The 7855-nt window shown below is 48.1% G+C and overlaps 1 pseudogene; it reads left to right on the forward strand.

The window, feature by feature from the left end:
• Positions 1-585: 585 nt before the first annotated feature.
• LOC135537727 (uncharacterized) lies at positions 586-1444 on the forward strand (annotated as a pseudogene).
• Positions 1445-7855: the final 6411 nt, after the last annotated feature.

Raw genomic sequence — 7855 nt, forward strand, 5'->3', positions numbered from 1 at the left:
AGTCAAAGAATATTTATTCTGTCAAGGATTTTTTTTATATAGATATAGATATATATAGATACATATAGATACATATAGATACATATAGATACATATAGATACATATAGATACATATAGATACATATAGATATAGATAGATATAGATATAGATATATATAGATATAGATACATATAGATACATATAGATACATATAGATACATATAGATATAGATAGATAGATAGATAGATATAGATATAGATATATATAGATATAGATACATATAGATACATATAGATACATATAGATACATATAGATATAGATAGATAGATAGATATAGATAGATATAGATATAGATATATATATATATATATATATATACACATATACAAAGTACAGTTATACTAGGGCAAAAAAATGACTGAGTAAATGATAACACATTGGTGCAGGAAATTAAGAATTTGAAAATGATGGAAGTGAATGCTGGAATTAAACAATTAACTATACAAATGAGCAAATGCTATGTGCATTGAGTGAATAGAGGACTGGCTCAAATAGAAGCCTGTCCAATGAAAGCCTGTCCAACGAAAGCCTGTCCAACGAAAATGCCTGTCCAACGAAAAACCTGTCCAACGAAAAATGTCCAACAAAAGCCTGTCCAACAAAAGCCTGTCCAACAAAAGCCTGTCCAACAAAAGCCTGTCCAACAAAAGCCTGTCCAACAAAAGCCTGTCCAACAAAAGCCTGTCCAACAAAAGCCTGTCCAACAAAAGCCTGTCCAACAAAAGCCTGTCCAACAAAAGCCTGTCCAACAAAAGCCTGTCCAACAAAAGCCTGTCCAACAAAAGCCTGTCCAACAAAAAAGCCTGTCCAACAAAAGCCTGTCCAACAAAAGCCTGTCCAACAAAAGCCTGTCCAACAAAAGCCTGTCCAACAAAAGCCTGTCCAACAAAAGCCTGTCCAACAAAAGCCTGTCCAACAAAAGCCTGTCCAACAAAAGCCTGTCCAACAAAAGCCTGTCCAACAAAAGCCTGTCCAACAAAAGCCTGTCCAACAAAAGCCTGTCCAACGAAAGCCTGTCCAACGAAAGCCTGTCCAACGAAAGCCTGTCCAACGAAAGCCTGTCGTGTTCAGTGTCTTTAACCAAATAAACACCAGAGCTATTAATTGTTTTACGGTAAGTTTACGGTAAGTACGTTTACGGTAAGTAAAGGGAAACGTCAAGGTGGGAGGTAATATACATAACGAGAGCTACATGTCATGTCTTTTATGATCATTTAAGTTTACCAGGTAAGCAGTCTCTCCGAGGCCCACCGCCACCAGTCCTGGCCAACCAGTCTCTCCGAGGCCCACCGCCACCAGTCCTGGCCAACCAGTCTCTCCGAGGCCCACCGCCACCAGTCTCTCCGAGGCCCACCGCCACCAGTCCTGGCCAACAAGACACTAAACAGACCCAAGGACTGAGAGAAGGAGAGGAGGGAGACCAACCAACTGCCTGATATCCATAAGATCCCTAAGGCTGACCAAGACAACAGTACCGACCGTACCGTCTCGACAACGGTACCGACCGTACCGTCTCGACAACGGTACCGACCGTACCGTCTCGACAACGGTACCAACAGTACCGTCTCGACAACAGTACCAACCGTACCGTCTCGACAACAGTACCAACCGTACCGTCTCGACAACAGTACCAACAGTACCGTCTCGACAACAGTACCAACCGTACCGTCTCGACAACAGTACCAACAGTACCGTCTCGACAACAGTACCAACAGTACCGTCTCGACAACAGTACCAACAGTACCGTCTCGACAACAGTACCAACAGTACCGTCTCGACAACAGTCCCAACAGTACCGTCTCGACAACAGTCCCAACCGTACCGTCTCGACAACAGTCCCAACAGTACCGTCTCGACAACAGTACCAACAGTACCGTCTCGACAACAGTCCCAACCGTACCGTCTCGACAACAGTCCCAACAGTACCGTCTCGACAACAGTCCCAACCGTACCGTCTCGACAACAGTCCCAACAGTACCGTCTCGGCAACGGTATCAACAGTACCGTCTCGACAACGGTACCAACAGTACCGTCTCGACAACGGTACCAACAGTACCGTCTCGACAAGCGGTACCAACCGTACCGTCACTCGACAACGGTACCAACCGTACCGTCTCGACAACAGTACCAACCGCATGTTGCCTCGACAACAGTACCAACCGTACCGTCCGACAACAGTACCAACAGTACCGTCTCGACAACGGTACCAACCGTACCGTCTCGACAACGGTACCAACCGTACTGTCTCGACAACGGTACCAACCGTACCGTCTCGACAACAGTACCAACCGTACCGTCCTCGACAACAGTACCAACCGTACCGTCCCCGACAACAGTATCAACAGTACCGTCTCGACAACAGTACCAACAGTACCGTCTCGACAACAGTACCAACCGTACCGTCTCGACAACAGTACCAACCGTACCGTCTCGACAACAGTACCAACCGTACCGTCTCGACAACAGTACCAACCGTACCGTCTCGACAACAGTACCAACAGTACCGTCTCGACAACAGTAGCGCCATACTAGGGAAGGAAGGAAACAAAACATGAAGCGGATTGGATTTCTTGAGCAAAACCGTCCTAGTGTTGGAAGAAACAGCCTCATGTTGTCACCCAGAGTCACGTGCGTATTTTGCCAGGCTAGAGTCACAGGTATGTTGCCCAGGCTAGAGTCGCGTGTGTAATTTGCCCAGGCTCGAGTCACGTGTGTATGTTGCCCAGGCTAGAGTCACAGGTGTATGTTGCCAGGCTAGAGTCACAGGTGTATGTTGCCCAGGCTAGAGTCACAGGTGTATGTTGCCCAGGCTAGAGTCACAGGTGTATTTTGCCCAGGCTAGAGTCACAGGTGTATGTTGCCAGGCTAGAGTCACAGGTGTATGTTGCCCAGGCTAGAGTCACAGGTGTATGTTGCCAGGCTAGAGTCACAGGTGTATTTTGCCAGGCTAGAGTCACAGGTGTATGTTGCCCAGGCTAGAGTCACAGGTGTATGTTGCCAGGCTAGAGTCACAGGTGTATGTTGCCCAGGCTAGAGTCACAGGTGTATGTTGCCAGGCTAAAGTCACAGGTGTATGTTGCCCAGGCTAGAGTCACAGGTGTATTTTGCCCAGGCTAGAGTCACAGGTGTATTTTGCCCAGGCTAGAGTCACAGGTGTATGTTGCCAGGCTAGAGTCACAGGTGTATGTTGCCCAGGCTAGAGTCACAGGTGTATGTTGCCCAGGCTAGAGTCACAGGTGTATGTTGCCCAGGCTAGAGTCACAGGTGTATTTTGCCCAGGCTAGAGTCACAGGTGTATGTTGTCCAGGCTAGAGTCACAGGTGTATTTTGCCCAGGCTAGAGTCACAGGTGTATGTTGTCCAGGCTAGAGTCACAGGTGTATGTTGCCCAGAATAGAGTGACAGGTGTATGTTGTCCAGGCTAGAGTCACAGGTATGTTGCCAGGCTAGAGTCACAGGTGTATTTTGCCCAGGCTAGAGTCACAGGTGTATTTTGCCCAGGCTAGAGTCACAGGTGTATGTTTCCCAGGCTAGAGTCACAGGTGTATGTTGCCCAGGCTAGAGTCACAGGTGTATGTTGCCAGGCTAGAGTCACAGGTGTATGTTGCCCAGGCTAGAGTCACAGGTGTATGTTGCCCAGGCTAGAGTCACAGGTGTATGTTGCCCAGGCTAGAGTCACAGGTGTATGTTGCCAGGCTAGAGTCACAGGTGTATTTTGCCAGGCTAGAGTCACAGGTGTATTTTGCCAGGCTAGAGTCACAGGTGTATGTTGCCAGGCTAGAGTCACAGGTGTATGTTGCCCAGGCTAGAGTCACAGGTGTATGTTGCCCAGGCTAGAGTCACAGGTGTATGTTGCCCAGGCTAGAGTCACAGGTGTATGTTGCCCAGGCTAGAGTCACAGGTGTATGTTGCCCAGGCTAGAGTCACAGGTGTATGTTGCCCAGGCTAGAGTCACAGGTGTATGTTGCCCAGGCTAGAGTCACAGGTGTATGTTGCCCAGGCTAGAGTCACAGGTGTATGTTGCCCAGGCTAGAGTCACAGGTGTATGTTGCCCAGGCTAGAGTCACAGGTGTATTTTGCCAGGCTAGAGTCACAGGTGTATGTTGCCCAGAATAGAGTCACAGGTGTATGTTGCCCAGGCTAGAGTCACAGGTGTATGTTGCCCAGAATAGAGTCACAGGTGTATGTTGCCCAGGCTAGAGTCACAGGTGTATGTTGCCAGGCTATATCGTAGTATCTCAATACTGGTGTCGTGAAAACAAGATCCTTAAGGCAACAATATCTCGGTGTGACTGTCATGGGATTTCGCATGATGGTAATTGGCCAGCCAAAATGGCCGTTCATTGTAATAACCGGTCGAATAGCAAAAAAAACAACATTTAAATACAATTAAATATTCATTCCATTTCTATGTGGGCTGCTGCTCAAAAAGGGGAAGGGGGGGGTCACCTAGGCAACCGAAGACGTGTTTCCTACACGCCTTGTTTGTTTCAGCAGGGAGCGACAACGTTTCATCACGTTGTTAAAGACGACCACACGAATACCCAGCTGCCCCGTCTTCAGTAAGCCGTTCGCTGCAACAACAACAACAATAAATATATATCGTAATAATTTAACGGTTATTTTATTTTTGCGTCGTCTTCCATAAAACATGGGTTACACGTTATACGTTCAAATGATGACGGCCCTGCCAATCACCGTGCGCCAATCACCATGCGCCAATCACCATGCGCCAATCACCATGCGCCAATCACCATGCGCCAATCACCATGCGCCAATCACCATCCGCCAATCACCATCCGCCAATCACTATCCTCCCCAATCACTTATTCCCCGAAAGGTCAACATTGCAACTACAACGTTCCCTCCCCACTGTGATAGAAAGAACACAGTTGTTTTCCCCAGTTAGTTCAGCTTTGAGAGAGCATGGGGGGGGGGGGAGCAGCAGGACCAATGCTTCAGCAACCTGATCATCAGTCCAAATTAGATTAAACCTGCTGAACTTCCAAGAAATCAAAAAAAAAAAAAACGAGGGAAACAGAGAGCGAGAGAGAAGTCGGATGAAATAATAATCAACAAGCGAAACGCAGGTATCCAATTAACTAGGAGACCGGAGAAAACACACGGTGGTAGACTGTCCCAGACGGCAGACTACTCTCTATATATAGTGCACTAGTTTTAACCAGAGCCCTATAGGTAGAGCACTTGTAAAAGGACATAGGGTGCCATTTGGGACACATGCTAAAGGTGTAACACAGTGGGCCTCAGAGGAAAGAGACAGAAACCACCAGAGAGGTAGGTCACGTTAACGGCAGAATCCACCAGAGAGGTAGGTCACGTTAACGGCAGAATCCACCAGAGAGGTAGGTCACGTTAACGGCAGAATCCACCAGAGAGGTAGGTCACGTTAACGGCAGAATCCACCAGAGAGGTAGGTCACGTTAACGGCAGAATCCACCAGAGAGGTAGGTCACGTTAACGGCAGAATCCACCAGAGAGGTAGGTCACGTTAACGGCAGAATCCACCAGAGAGGTAGGTCACGTTAACGGCAGAATCCACCAGAGAGGTAGGTCACGTTAACGGCAGAATCCACCAGAGGGTAGGTCACGTTAACGGCAGAATCCACCAGAGAGGTAGGTCACGTTAACGGCAGAATCCACCAGAGAGGTAGGTCACGTTAACGGCAGAATCCACCAGAGAGGTAGGTCACGTTAACGGCAGAATCCACCAGAGAGGTAGGTCACGTTAACGGCAGAATCCACCAGAGAGGGAGGCAGCGTTAACGGTAGAAACCACCAGAGAGGGAGGCAGCGTTAAGGGTAGAAACCACCAGAGAGGGAGGCAGCGTTAACGGTAGAAACCACCAGAGGGAGGCAGCGTTAACGGGAGAAACCACCAGAGAGGGAGGCAGCGTTAACGGTAGAAACCACCAGAGAGGAGGCAGCGTTAACGGGAGAAACCACCAGAGAGGGAGGCAGCGTTAACGGGAGAAACCACCAGAGAGGGAGGCAGCGTTAACGGAGAAACCACCAGAGAGGGAGGCAGCGTTAACGGGAGAAACCACCAGAGAGGGAGGCAGCGTTAACGGGAGAAACCACCAGAGAGGGAGGCAGCGTTAACGGGAGCAACCACCATTCAGGTACGCTATAACATCATATTGGCCATACCATTCAGGTACGCTATAACATCATATTGGGCCATACCATTCAGGTACGCTATAACATCATATTGGGCCATACCATTCCAGGTACGCTATAACATCATATTGGGCCATACCATTCAGGTATGCTATAACATCATATTGGGCCATACCATTCAGGTATGCTATAACATCATATTGGGTCATACCATTCAGGTACGCCATAACATCATATTGGGCCATGCATATCACCGATGGGCCATGTGACATCATATTGGGCCATGCATATCACCGATGGGCCATGTCATTCAGGAACGCCATAACATCATATTGGGCCATACCATTCAGGTATGCTATAACATCATATTGGGTCATACCATTCAGGTACGCCATAACATCATATTGGGCCATGCATATCACCGATGGGCCATGTGACATCATATTGGGCCATGCATATCACCGATGGGCCATGTCATTCAGGAACGCCATAACATCATATTGGGCCATACCATTCAGGTATGCTATAACATCATATTGGGTCATACCATTCAGGTACGCCATAACATCATATTGGGCCATGCATATCACCGATGGGCCATGTGACATCATATTGGGCCATGCATATCGCCAATGGGCCATGCATATCACCGATGGGCCATGTCATTCAGGTATGCTATAACATCATATTGGGCCATGCATATCACCGATGGGCCATGTGACATCATATTGGGCCATGCATATCACCGATGGGCCATGTCATTCAGGTATGCTATAACATCATATTGGGCTATACATATCACCGATGGGCCATGTCATTCAGGTATGCTATAACATCATATTGGGCCATGCTTATCACCGATGGGCCATGCATATCACCGATGGGCCATGCATATCACCGATGGGCCATGCATATCACCGATGGGCCATGCATATCACCGATGGGCCATGTCATTCAGGAACGCCATAACATCATATTGGGCCATACCATTCAGGTATGCTATAACATCATATTGGGCCATACCATTCAGGTATGCTATAACATCATATTGGGTCATACCATTCAGGTATGCCATAACATCATATTGGGCCATGCATATCACCGATGGGCCATATCACCGATGGGCCATGCATATCACCGATGGGCCATGTCATCTTCCCCAACAGCCAATCGGCAGAAGAACACAACACTCAGCAGATTAAAACCCACACCCATCGACAGGGCTCTCGACGCACATGTTCCCCTGGTACCACTAACTTTCAGTACTAACTGTCATGATTTGGTGGCACCAGGCCCATGACATTTTATTTTGTACCTTTATTTAACCAGGCAAGTCGGTTAAGAACAAATTCTTATCTACAATGACGGCCTAGGAACAGTGGGTTAACAGAGCCCCTGAACAGTGCGTTAACAGAGCCCCTGAACAGTGGGTTAACAGAGCCCCTGAACAGTGGGTTAACAGAGCCCCTGAACAGTGCGTTAACAGAGCCCCTGAACAGTGGGTTAACAGAGCCCCTGAACAGTGCGTTAACAGAGCCCCTGAACAGTGCGTTAACAGAGCCCCTGAACAGTGCGTTAACAGAGCCCCTGAACAGTGCGTTAACAGAGCCCCTGAACAGTGGGTTAACAGAGCCCCTGAACAGTGGGTTAACAGAGCCCCTGAACAGTGGGTTAA

Source organism: Oncorhynchus masou, unplaced genomic scaffold, assembly GCF_036934945.1.
Source record: "Oncorhynchus masou masou isolate Uvic2021 unplaced genomic scaffold, UVic_Omas_1.1 unplaced_scaffold_825, whole genome shotgun sequence".
Lineage (NCBI taxonomy): Eukaryota > Metazoa > Chordata > Actinopteri > Salmoniformes > Salmonidae > Oncorhynchus > Oncorhynchus masou.